Raw genomic sequence first — 12,714 nt, 5'->3', positions numbered from 1 at the left:
GGGGGAGTAAAAAAATCATAACAAGATTTTTTTTAATAGCATTATATGTAATTTAGAAAAACAAGTAGGAGGTGGCTAGTGTTTTGGAAAATATTGATCAGAAAAGAAATCTATACTGGAAGGAGGAAATATATATTTAAAGAATGGATATAAAGTCAGTCAGTAAACTCAGGAAAAAAATTAAGTGGAAAGATATAGAAAAAAAGTCCATAACTGGCTAACAAAATTGATATGAATGATAACAGTTAATTTATTGTTTTATACTGAATAACCTGAAAGCAAGACAGGTAAGAACCAGTAGGAAATCTGCCACATGGCAAAACAGTCTGGCTTAGCAAGTACTGCTCCAAGGTGTCTTGCTTACAGAGATTTCTTATTTAATAACATTATATTAAGAAAAAGCAAAGACAAAATTTGTAGTAAGTAAAAGTGAAGTTAGTATTTCCATCTTTGAGGAAGATATCATCAAGTTTGGGTCCAATATAATGGAAAATAAATGACATTGAAAGGATATAGTCTTGGGTTAGAAATTAAGATGAATAAAAATGAGCCTACAAGTTAGGGACATATTAGGGATACCCACTTGTTAGTGACTACTATATTGGACAACAGAGATTGTATAACGTTCTATTACCTCAAAGTATTCTATTGCATATCGGTTTTGTTCTCAAAGTGTGGCTTTGGTCAGCAATATCAGCATTTCCTGCAAACTCCTTTAAAAGCAAATTCCCAGGCCCCATCCCAAATCAGAAATTTAGGGTTGGAAGAAGAGGCAATCTGTTATAACAAGTCCTCAATGTAATTGTCATGCATACTAAAGTTTTAGAAGCACTGTGTTAGATCTTTTCTCTCTTTCTCTCTCCCTCCTGCTCTCCTCTCTGTCTCTCTCTCACACACACATACACCTCACACCATACCCCCCACATATCCCACGGCTCTTATAAATTACCCAAATATATGTGTCTCCATATCACCACATCTGTTCTACTGAGAAGGCACTATTACACCAAAGCAGAACCCAGGAATGGAAAATTACAGAATTCATCCTGTTAATCTGGAAGTTTTTGTGATTTGATTTAGTGTTAAATTTCACGTTACTGCCCTGATGTGTCTTTTTATATGTTGTTGCCACACAAAAGGGGCAAGTGAGCTCATAGTGTTAGCTATGCATAAGCTGAAGCCAGCCCCACTGGGTAAGATATATGTCTTAAGTCACATTTCTAAGAAGCATAAGATGACACAGGGGTTCTTTTGTGGGTGGTTTGTTGAGGAAGAACTTTTTGATGAGGGCTGTAAGAGAGTAAAGGAATCAAAACAGGACAAGGGAGAAAGCAAGCAAAGAACTGTGTTTAGGTGAAATTGAGGCTCAAGTCTGATCCCACAGGAAGCTCTGAATCATTAATGGCAATAGTGAAACACCAACTTGAAGCAGGAGAGCCAGAATACTGTAAGCCCCCCACGTACAAACCTTCAAGTTGCAAAATTTCAAAGATGTGAACATGTGATCCATCAACGTCAGGCGTGAGTGAAATTGCAACTTGCCCTCTGTCTCCTGTTGCTGATGATCTTCAGCTCTACCATCTCCCACCTCCTTTCCCTCCTCCAGTCAGTAACTCTTCTTGCCTGTTCACTTGATATCAGCACCTGTATGCCAACTATTGTACTGTAGTACTATACTTTTCAAGGTACTGTACTGTGAGATTAAAAGTATTTTATGTATTTTTTGTGTTTGTTTTATTAATGTATTAATTTGTGTGAAAAAGTATTATAAACCTATTACAGTAGAGTACTATATAGCCGATTGTGTTAGTTGGGTTACCTAGGCTAACTTTGTTGGACTTAGATGAACGTGCTCTCAGAACTCAATGATATGTAGGGACTTACTGTATTATACACTTTATGAGTCTGTTATTGGCTGTGGGTTACCCCCAAGGTGAGGACATTACCTCCCAAGCATCTCTGGATAATTTGTCTTGTGCAGGCTGAGGGCAATTCTCAGAAGAGGGGTATAGCTCACAGCAGTTAAGGAATGATAGACTGGTGGGTGATAGACTGGTTCTGGACAGAGAACCAGCAGTGTCTACTACAGATTCCAACATTGCAGAAAGGTGGTTAGAGAGAAAGGTCAGAGTTCAATGTTATTAATGTTGATTCCATTGGAAATCTCCCCATGCTAGATTTTATCTTCTTTGTGCCTTGCAAGGTGGCAATCAGAAGTAATAATGTACTAGAGTAAAAGATCTGCAATGAATATTTGGGGAGAATTAAGCCATTCTTCTGAATAAGCCATTGGAAACAATTGGTCAACCTTCCTTATTTTGTATTTGATGAAAATGAGGTTTAGAAAGGAGTGACAAATATAAGATTAGGGATTTAGAGAGGCACTGTATATGCACCAGGATCAAAGTGATGTCATTTTCCAGTATTAAACTACTCAATCAAACTAAAATAAGGAGCTACTGAAGATGGAAAAAAAAAAATAGGACCTCTTTCAGTTAAAGTATGTGATCTTGATAGCAACATTCTGGAAGCAGTCTTTCTTACTTGTTCCACTAGTGAGTCTAAAGAAAAGAATCTAATCTGACTGAGTGCAGACTCTTGCTACTTCTCAGTTCTTACTAAAGCTGCAGCAGCTGAATCCATCTATTTATGAGGCTGGCCCTGAGGAACCATGTGGGGAGTAGTGAGGGAAGTAATTTGTCACCTACTACGTCAAGTCACCATGGAATATTGACTCCCTCATTATCACTGCACGCAAGTCATCCTGGTGCCCAAATGAACACATTTGTCATAGAGCCCTGTAGGGAAAGCAACATTTTTGCTGTGGAATTTTGAAATTTCTTAGATCCTTAATTACACTTAAAACCATCTACAGATATTAATGTATTTCCCAATTTCCTAAAGTTTCAACCTGCTGTGAAATAGTGGTTTCTCTGGGAAGTCTGCATTTTTGTGAACAAAAACAAAATGTTATGTTTGATAACCCAAATGGAGAATCTCAGTGAAGTTGTAAGAACAGGTAAGCAAAAGGGTCTAGAAACTTAATCTTGTTCATTCTCTCCCCTCCATTTGCTCTGATTATTTTATTTAATTATGTACACCATTTTAATTATTTTTTAACAATAAGGAAAAACATAAATATAAGTTAATATAGTTATTGGTGAAGAGATTTATTTGTTCTCCTTATCCGATGATTGCTGTTGTAGATAATGATAAAATACAGAAGAAATTTTTCAGTTATTCAGAAGGTGGTAAAATGAGCTGTTTTTCTGTTTGCCTGAATAAAGTGGATATTGGCTTCCTTCGGTTTATAAGTTCTTTGAGGGCACAGATAGATGAATTTGTAAGACAGAAGAACCAGAAACATGAAGTTTTAGATAGACTTGCAGCCATTCAGGACTATCCACTGCCTCTGAAACTTTACAACTTTCAAGGCCCCTTATGAAAGTTTCCAAATATGTAAAGGTTGAGTCCAGTTACAGAGTAAACTCTGATATTGATAAACATGATAATGTGGCAGTTGGGAAAAGAGGCTTAGGTCCAGTATAAGCCCTTTGAAGCTAGTTGTGAAAGCTAAAACACAGGCAAATATTCCTGTTTCCAAGGGCATGATTTGTTTCCTTATCATATAACAGATAACCAGATACTGCTCACCCCTTTAACTTACCACCAGTTTAAACTCATTTTGGTTAGTATAACTTTGATTACTTATTTATTTAGTCATAAAAAGACAGCAGAATAACCTATATTCTGTCATCAACAGTGAGCTGACAAAAGTGAAATAGTCCAAGTGCTCTGTGAAACACGGTAAAAAGTTGAAATTCAGGGGTATGTTCCCAGGCAGATGAATTTCTGTGGCAGGATGTTGTTTGACTGTGTATAGATAATTCAGCAAGCATATAGACGTTTCTGTGATTGATTGATAGATGAGGAGTAGAGGAATGGAAAAGGGACTGAAGAAGTTACAGAAATTCATTCCCTCTCCTAACCTTCTTCTCTTCCTTCTTCTAGCAGTCCTTATGGGAGACTATGGAGAAATGCATTCACTCTAAAGGCTTCACATGCTATATTTGTATGTATTATAATGTATGCATTACAATGAACACACTAGGCAAGAGCCTTGCTATTGCTCTCTACTTGTTTGAAGTCTATCTAGAGCAGTAAGAGGATACATAAATAAATAGAGGAAACAGGTGGAGGACTGTGTAAATGGTGGAAATAAGTAGCACATAGATTTAACTGGTAGAATAAGTCTCTACCCTTACAGGTTTACACTAGACATATCAATCCTACTCCTTTGCATACAGAGAGATACTATCTGTGAAAAATGCTCACCTGGTCTTTTGATCTATTCTAGACTAGATTAAAAAATATGTGTCAGATATCATGCTAGACTTGAACAGCTGAATTGTCAATCAGTGGTAAAAGACAGGCCTTTTAAAAGACTATAATGGTGTTATGGACTGAATATTTGTGTCCTTCTCCCCTCTTCCCAATTCATTATGTTCAAGCCCTAATGTCCAATGCAATGGTATTTGGAGGTGGAGCCTTTGGGAGGTAATTAGAGTTACATTAGGGTGGGGTCCTCACGATGAGATTAATACCCTTGTAAGAAGAGAAAGAGACAGGAGAGAGCACTTTGTCTACAGGAACAGGCAAGAAGGAAAAGCCATGTGAGCACACAGCAAGAAGGCCACAATCTACGAGCCAGGAAACTGGCTCTCACCAAACACTGAATCTGCCTGCAACTTGAGGGTAACCTCTCAGCCTCCAGAACCATAAGAAATAAGTGTTTGTTGTTTAAACATCCCAGTCTATGGTATTTTGTTTTAGCCACCCAAACTGACTGAAAACAAATGGACTTTGGGAAACAGAAATAATTGGCATGCAGGTTTGGGTTTGTTCCACTACCTCCACATTATCCTAGACTTTAACACCCCGTCCCTCCTTGATGTTTAATATGGACTCATATAAAGAAAATTTTGTGCCAGTGATATTGTGTAAGGAAATGGTGAGGTAGCATTAAGGCAAACTTTGAAGCATGTGTGGAATTACAATTAAAGCAGAAAGATAGGACTTCCCTGGCGGTGCAGTGGTTAAGAATCCGCCTGCCAATGAGGGGACACGGGTTCGAGCCCTGGTCTGGGGAGATCTCACATGCCACGGAGCAACTAAGCCCATGTGTCACAACTACTGAGCCTGCGCTCTAGAGCCCGTGTGCCACATCTACTGAAGCCTGTGTGCCTAGAGCCCGTGCTCCACAACAAGAGAAGCCACTGCTATAAGCCCGCACACCGCAATGAAGAGTAACCCCTGCTCGTGGCAACTAGAGAAAGCCCACGCGCAACGAAGACCCAACACAGCCAAAAATAAATAATAAATAAATAAATAAGTAAATAAAAAGCAGAAAGATAGAAAGGTAATTAAAATAATGTACATTAAAAAATTGGGTTCTGAATATGTATACATAGGAATTAATGTATGTATTGTGAATACTGAGTACATTTAAAACATAAAGAAAAATTAGGAATAATAAAAACCCTCATTCTGGATGGTGATTACCATTTTTTTTTTGAGTGTAAAGAAGATAGAATTTGATTACCATTTTTTATCTAAACTGTTTCTTGATAATTGTTTTAAAGGTAAAACAATCCACAGAAATAAAAATAGTTATTAGGTAATAAAATACGAAGTGTATTTTAGTCTTCTATTTATATTCTTCCATGTTAAAAAAAAATCTAAAATGTGTCTATATTTCTTCTCATATTTTTATAATTAGAAATGAACAAATCACTTAACCAGGCTTTTAGGCTGCTCACATATCTGGATTTTCTGCTTTCAGGATCACTTCTCATCCTATTCCTCAAAGTAATATTAGGTTTGAATAGTTCTTAGATATCTGTAACTTGTTTCATTGGTTCCTTGGAGGTAGAGCCTATGACCATGCCTTTCTTACCCTTGTTTGTATTTTCAGTGGTTAATTTTCAATAATTGATGAATAAAGGAATAAATAATTCCAAACACTTATGTTTTTATTTTTCCAGTCTAAAACCCAGCATTCGTTTCTTGTTGCCCACAGGCTATAAAGTCCATCTTTTCCAAACAGCCTGGACTTCCTTGCTAGATTTCCACTCCATGGTTAAAACTAAATTTTACTCAGACTGTGGTGATTAATTTATGCTCTGGTACATTTGTATTTTACTACTTTGGGGAACATCCTATGTGAGAGTAATGCTAGTGTGTCTCAATAGAGTACTATGGAATTCTCTCAAAATACCAATTCATAGAAACAAAAATCTCATCTCAGTACAGAGACTCTAAATATAGTCCCCCAAAGAAAACTTCTTTCCAGGTGAAGAAAAATGTTACGTATATATTTCCAACTGTTCCTAGTCAGTACGACTTAAGACGAAGTATAGAAATTTTTAGCTTAAGCATGTATCCTGAAGATGCAGAGAAGTTCAAATCTAGCAATAGTGCAGGGATTTATATGTGGTCTTTCTGTCTTTCACCGTGAACAAAACCGGCTGTTTTCCTTCCAAAAGTGTTCAAGACACTGGGCAGGAAACCTCAACAGGCAGCCTTCAATCTCTTAGTGGAGACTCAATATTCACATCCAGTCCTGTCTGAGACAGATATCCTCAACCACGGTGTAAGTAGCAGCCCAAATCTGACAGCTGCTTGTTTCCATAATTTGCTCAAAAAAGGCAATTTACAGTTGATTTCCAACTTTGTAAGAATATTAAACCTCACTGAATATCATTTTTTCTTTCTTTTACTTCTTCATACATCTATCTGTAAAAGAGGTAAACAGCAGGATTCAATTGCTCAATATGGAAACAATAGGTGTGTACAAGTTGGTAAGGGCCAGGAAAAGTAGTCAAGAGTACTTATCATACATGTTCATTTCCTTCTTTTATGCTTTTCTCAACCTCAAGATTCCTTGTTTTTTCCTAAAAATTATCCACTGTCTTTCAGTGTCTGCCTAATGAGACCACCTAACTCTGTGTCCTACCCTCCATAAGAAAATTCCCATTCCTAAAATTAGTCTTCTTTCCAAAATTATCATGTTTTAAATCAAGGCTTTAGCCATTTATTTAGAGAACAGTATTGATATAATCAATACTAAACTGCTAACATCTCTACAATTAATCTGTGACCTGTTTTAAGAACATCAAAATTTCTAAAGAAAAAAACTTTGCAGTATATACAAAGATCCATTAAAAAGTTAGGCATTTTCACACAGCAATACCATTCTACAAATCTGTTAAAAGAAACAATACTTATATAGTTAAAAACTCATGCAAATACATATAAATATGTAATTCAGTACTGTTTATAATGTTTATATAAGAAATATAATTGTCCAGGAATAGCTAAGTAGGTTTCAGGACAATAGGACTATGTGCAATTATGAAAAATTATGTAGAATTATGCAGCTATTAACAATTATGTTTATTAATACTTCATGCATACATTAAAATTCGCATTTCATCCTTAGGATGTTAAAATGTATTAATTAATAAAGCTATTATAAATATAAACCTTCATACATATGATTATGTAAAATTTAGAAAATTTATAATTTCCTAAGTAGTAATGTATTCTGTGAAGGTATGGATTATTTTTTGTACCGACACCAAACTCACTTTTCAACTTTTCTATGAGGAAAATGTATATTTTCATTATATCTTAGGATAGAACTTCATTTTGCAAAACAGGAGTATATATTATAATAGAAAGTGAGTACAGTGTAGAAAATGATACACATACATAAAAATATCCATCAGATTTTAGCAGATATGCTTCTGTATATTTTATACATAGATGCAAATGTAACTAACAAAATTAGAACATACTGAATGCTATTTTATAATCAGCTTTATTAGCCTAGGTTTATTAAAATTTACCACATATCATTAAAAATTATACCCCAAAGACTTAGGTATTTTACATAGTAAAGTTTGAACACCAAAGGACTAGTAGGTTTCCAATAAACATTTGTTGATTAAAAAAAAAATGTTTCTCAAGTTCCCAAGTGGTATTGATGAAGTAAAGGACATGTTAACTTTCAGGGCTCTTGTTTTCTGTTATGCTCTTAACCCTAGGAAATATTAAATAATTTTGGGTTTAACTAGTCACGCCTGAAATTTCCTGCTTGTCTAGCCAAGTGTCAACACAGATAATACCATAAAAACAGCTACACTAACAAAAGGAACATATAGTAACATTTTGTTTTTAATTTGACAGATAAAAGGCTAGTTACTTATGGTTTTAAGTTATATTTATTTCATTAGATGTAAATTTGGATATTTTTTCACTTGTGTATTAACCCTCTATTTTTTATTTGGTGAATTTCCTTCTCATATGTCTTACTAATTTTATATTAGAGTTTACAATTTTTATATTAATTTTAAAGATTCTTTAGTGTGTGAAAACTAGTTTGGAGATATATTTTTGTAAATGGTTTATTGAAAGACAGCCATGCTCATTTGTTTATGTATTGTCTAAATTCCTCTGTGTTCTGCCTATTCATGCCTTTCTCCCCTGCAAACCTGCTCTTTTAAATGTCCCCATAGTCATGCCTTTTACAGAATGTCCTAAATTTGGGATCATACAGTATGTGTCCTTTTTCAGATTGGCTATTTTTTTCACTTAGTAATATGCTTTTAAGTTTCCTCCATATTGTTTCATGGGCTTGATAACTCATTTCTTTTAAGTGCTGAAAATGTTCCATTGTCTGGATGAGCCACATTTTATTTACCCATTCCTCTACTGAAGAACTTCTTGGCTTCTTTCAAGTTTTGACAGTTATGAAGAAAATAGCTTAAACATCCATGTGTAGGTTTTGTGTGGACATAATTTTGCCACTCTTTTGGCTAAATACCTAGGAATTCTATTGCTGGATCATATGGTAAAAGTATGTTTAGTTTTGTAACAAACTGCCAGACTGTCTTCCAAAGTGGCTGTACAATTTTCTATTCCCTCCCAGCAACAAATGAGATTTCCAATTGTTCCATATCTTTGCCAGAATTTGTGGTTGTCAGTATTATGGATTTTTGCTACTCTGGTAAGTATGTACTGTCATCTCATTGTTATTTAAATTTGCATTTCCCTGATACAGTATGTTGTGGAACATCTTCTCAAATGCTTTTTTGCCCTGCATATATCTTTCTTGGTGGGATGTCTGTTAAGGTCTTTGGTCCATTTTTTAATTGCTTTTTGTTGTTGTTTGTTTTCTTACTGTTGAGCTTTAAGGGTTCTTTGTACATATTTGATAACAGTCCTTTATTAGATATGCCTTTAGCAAATATTTTCTCCCCATCTGAGGCTTGTCTTATTCTCTTTCACAGAGTGTTAGTTTTAAATTTTAATGAATTCCAGTTTATCAATTATTTCTTTCATGGATCATGCCTTTGTTGTTTTATCTAAAAAGTGATCATCATACCAAAGCTTATTTAGGTTTTCTCCTATGTTACCTTCAAAGAGTTTTATAGATTTGTGTCTTATATGTCAGTCTGTGATCCATTTTGAGTTAAGTTTTGTGAAGTGTGTAAGATCTGGGTCTAGATTCTTTATTATTTTTTTTAATGTAGATGTCCAGTTGTTCCAACACCATTTGTTTAAAAGACTATCTTTGCTCCATTTTATTACCTTTGCTCATTTGTCAAAGACCAGTTGACTTAAATATTTACTGGGTTTATTTCTGGGTCTCCTATTCTGTTCCATTCATCTGTCTATTCATTCACCAATACCATACTGTCTTTATTACTGCAGCACTGTAGAACTCTTGAAGTAGAGTAGTGTCTGTTCTCCAACTTCATTCTTCTCCTTCATCATTGTCAGGCTCTTTTGCCTCTCCATATAAACTCTATCAGTTAGTTGATATCAACAATATAACTTGCAGAATCTTGATTAAAATTATGTCAAATCTATAGATCAGGTTGGGAAGAACTGACATCTTGACAATATTGATTTTTCCTATCCATGAACATGGAATATCTATCCATTTATTTAGTTTTTCTCTGATTTCATTTATCAGAGTTTTTCAGTTTTCATCACACAGATCTTGTGCATGTTTTGCTGATTTATACCTAGGTATTACATATTTTTGTGTGCTAATATAAATGGTGTTGTGTATTTAATTTCAAATTTCACTTGTTTATTCATTGGATATAAGACAGCCATTGACTTGTATATATTAACCTGGTATAAATATATTTTTAAAATTTGTCTTGAAATTTCTACTTTGATCCATGTCTTATTTAGAAGTATGATGTTTAGTCTCTATGTGTTTTAGTTGGGATTTTCTAGTTATCTTTCTGTTATTTGATCTCTAGTTTAATTCCTTTGTAGCCTGAGAGCAGTTGTATGATATCTACTCTTTTATATTTGTTAGAGTGTTTTATGGTCCAGTATGTGGTCTGTCGTGGTGAATGTGCCATGTGAGCTTGAAAAGAGTTATGTATTTCACTGTTGTTGAGTGAAATACTTTACAGACATCAATTATATCCAGTTGATAGTGTTATTTAGTTCAACTAGGTCCTTACTGACTTTCTGCCTCCTACATCTTCTCATTGGTGAAAGAGGGGTGTTGAAAGCTCTAACTTAAATAGTGGATTTATTTATTTCTCTTTGCTGTTCTAATAGTTTTTCTTCATGTATTTTGATGCTGTATTGTTAGATGTATAAGAATTGTTATGTCTTCTTGGAGAATAAACCCCTTTTTCAGTATGTAATACCCCCTCTTTTCCCTGATAACATTTTGAGCTTTGAATTCTGCTTTATTCTGAAATTAAGATAGCTACTCTAGTTTTCTCTTTTTCTGATTAGTGTTATCATGGTATATCTATATTCATGTATTTACTTTTAATTAATATGTGCCTTTATATTTAAATTGGGTTTATTGTAGACAACATATAGATGGGTCTTGTTTTTTGATCCAAGCTAACAATTTGTGTCATTTAATTGGTCCATTTAGACCACTGACATTCTGAGTGATTTTGATGTAATTAGCATTGATTATATCTGTTCCTGTTCTCTATTTTTGCCCTTATTTTTGCTACTATTTTTGACTTCCATTCTTTTTCTGCCTTTTGTGGGTTTAAATGAGCATTAAATATGATTACATTTTTTCCCTTTAACATACCAGTTATGCTTGTTTTCTGTTTTTTTTTTTTTTTCTTCTTTTCTCTTTTTGGACAGGAAGTAGGATTTATTGGTAAGTAAACACAAGGTAGTGCTGAAGCTCTTACGAGTGCAAGTCTCACCATTTGTCCAGGGGTTATTGTTAGAAATGTATTTTATCCCACAGCCATCTGGGGTGAGCTGCTTTTCAGCTACCATGTCTTCAAAATCATCTGCATTAAACTTGGTAAAGTCCTACTTCTTGGAGATGTAGAATTCTAGCAGCCAGCTAACTTGAACTTGTCCCTGAATAGGGCCTCAGTCACATGCTTCTTGTTCTGCAGTTTGGTGCAGATGGACGTTATGATTTGGCCAATGTGGACCTTGGCTCATCTGGCTCAGGCTTTTTGAAGCCACCACTCCATACCCATCTGGAGCCTATGCTGGGGACAGTATGAGGTCATACATGAATGTCTACTAGAATGGGCTGTCTCCATGTCACTTTGGGCAACCCCTATGAGCAACAGTTTACATACATTACCAAATAGGCTACTATTTGCAGCCCTTAGACACCAGGACCCCCATGAGGAAAAAAGCATGGTCCGCTTAACTGGCTGCAGGTTTTGTTGTTGTTGTTGTTGTTGTTTTTGTTTTTGTTTTTTTGTTTTTTAACTTTTTTTTAGTGTTTGTCCTAGAGTTTGCAATATACATATTCAGTTAATCCAAGTCCACTTTCAAATAATACTATACACATCACAGACAGTGTACCTTATTATGACAAAATAATCCCAGTTTCTCCCTCCTGTCCCTTGCATCATTGCTGTCATTCATTTCATATATATTTACATAGGCATACATATATATAATATATGTATAAACAAATACATTCTTGATAATATTATACTTAACAAAGTCTTGTATAATCAATTAATAATATGAAAAATAACTGTTTTTATTTTAACTTTACTTATTCATTCTTTGGTGCTATTCCTTTACACTGATCCAAGTTTCTGACCCATGTTATTTTCTTTCTCTCTAAAAAAACCTTTTATAACATTTCTTGCAGGTTAAGTCTACTGGCAATAAATTCCCTCGATTTTGTTTGTCTGCAAAAGTTTTATTTCTCCTGCACTTTTGAAGGAAAATTTCACAGGGTACAACATTGTACGTTGATGGGGTTTTTTTCTTCTAATACTTTATTTCAGTACACTCTCTTCTTGTTCACAGTTTCTGAGGAAATGTCAAATGTAATTCTTGTAATTGTTCCTTTGTAGATAAGGTGTTTATTTTTCCCAGCTGGTGCCTTTTGGTAATTTCTTTTTTTTTTTTTTTTTTTTTTTTGGCATTTATCATGCTTGATGTTCTATAAGATTTCTGGATCTGTGGTTTTATGTTTGATCTTAATTTGGGAAAATTCTTGGTCATTATCATTTGCCATATTTCTTCTGTTCTTTTCTTTCTTCTCCTTCTGATAGTCCCATTATGCATTTTGTACCTGTTCCACAGTCCTTGGATAGTCTGCTCTGTTTTTATCAGTCTCTGTTCTCTTTGCTTTCTGGTTTTCAAGGTTTTGTGATATAGCCTCTA

At 34.7% G+C, this 12,714-nt stretch overlaps 1 non-coding gene across 1 annotated transcript; it reads right to left on the bottom strand.

Annotated features, from left to right (window-relative positions):
• Window positions 1–11,612: 11,612 nt before the first annotated feature.
• Window positions 11,613–11,747, bottom strand: LOC118906565. Its single transcript, XR_005022545.1, has one exon. It is a non-coding gene; the product is annotated as a small nucleolar RNA SNORA70 (small nucleolar RNA).
• Window positions 11,748–12,714: the final 967 nt, after the last annotated feature.

The sequence above is a fragment of the Balaenoptera musculus genome, chromosome 13, assembly GCF_009873245.2.
Source record: "Balaenoptera musculus isolate JJ_BM4_2016_0621 chromosome 13, mBalMus1.pri.v3, whole genome shotgun sequence".
Taxonomy (NCBI): domain Eukaryota; kingdom Metazoa; phylum Chordata; class Mammalia; order Artiodactyla; family Balaenopteridae; genus Balaenoptera; species Balaenoptera musculus.
The sequence above is the reverse complement of the archived record's forward strand: the minus strand, read 5'-3'. Positions and strand labels throughout refer to the sequence as shown.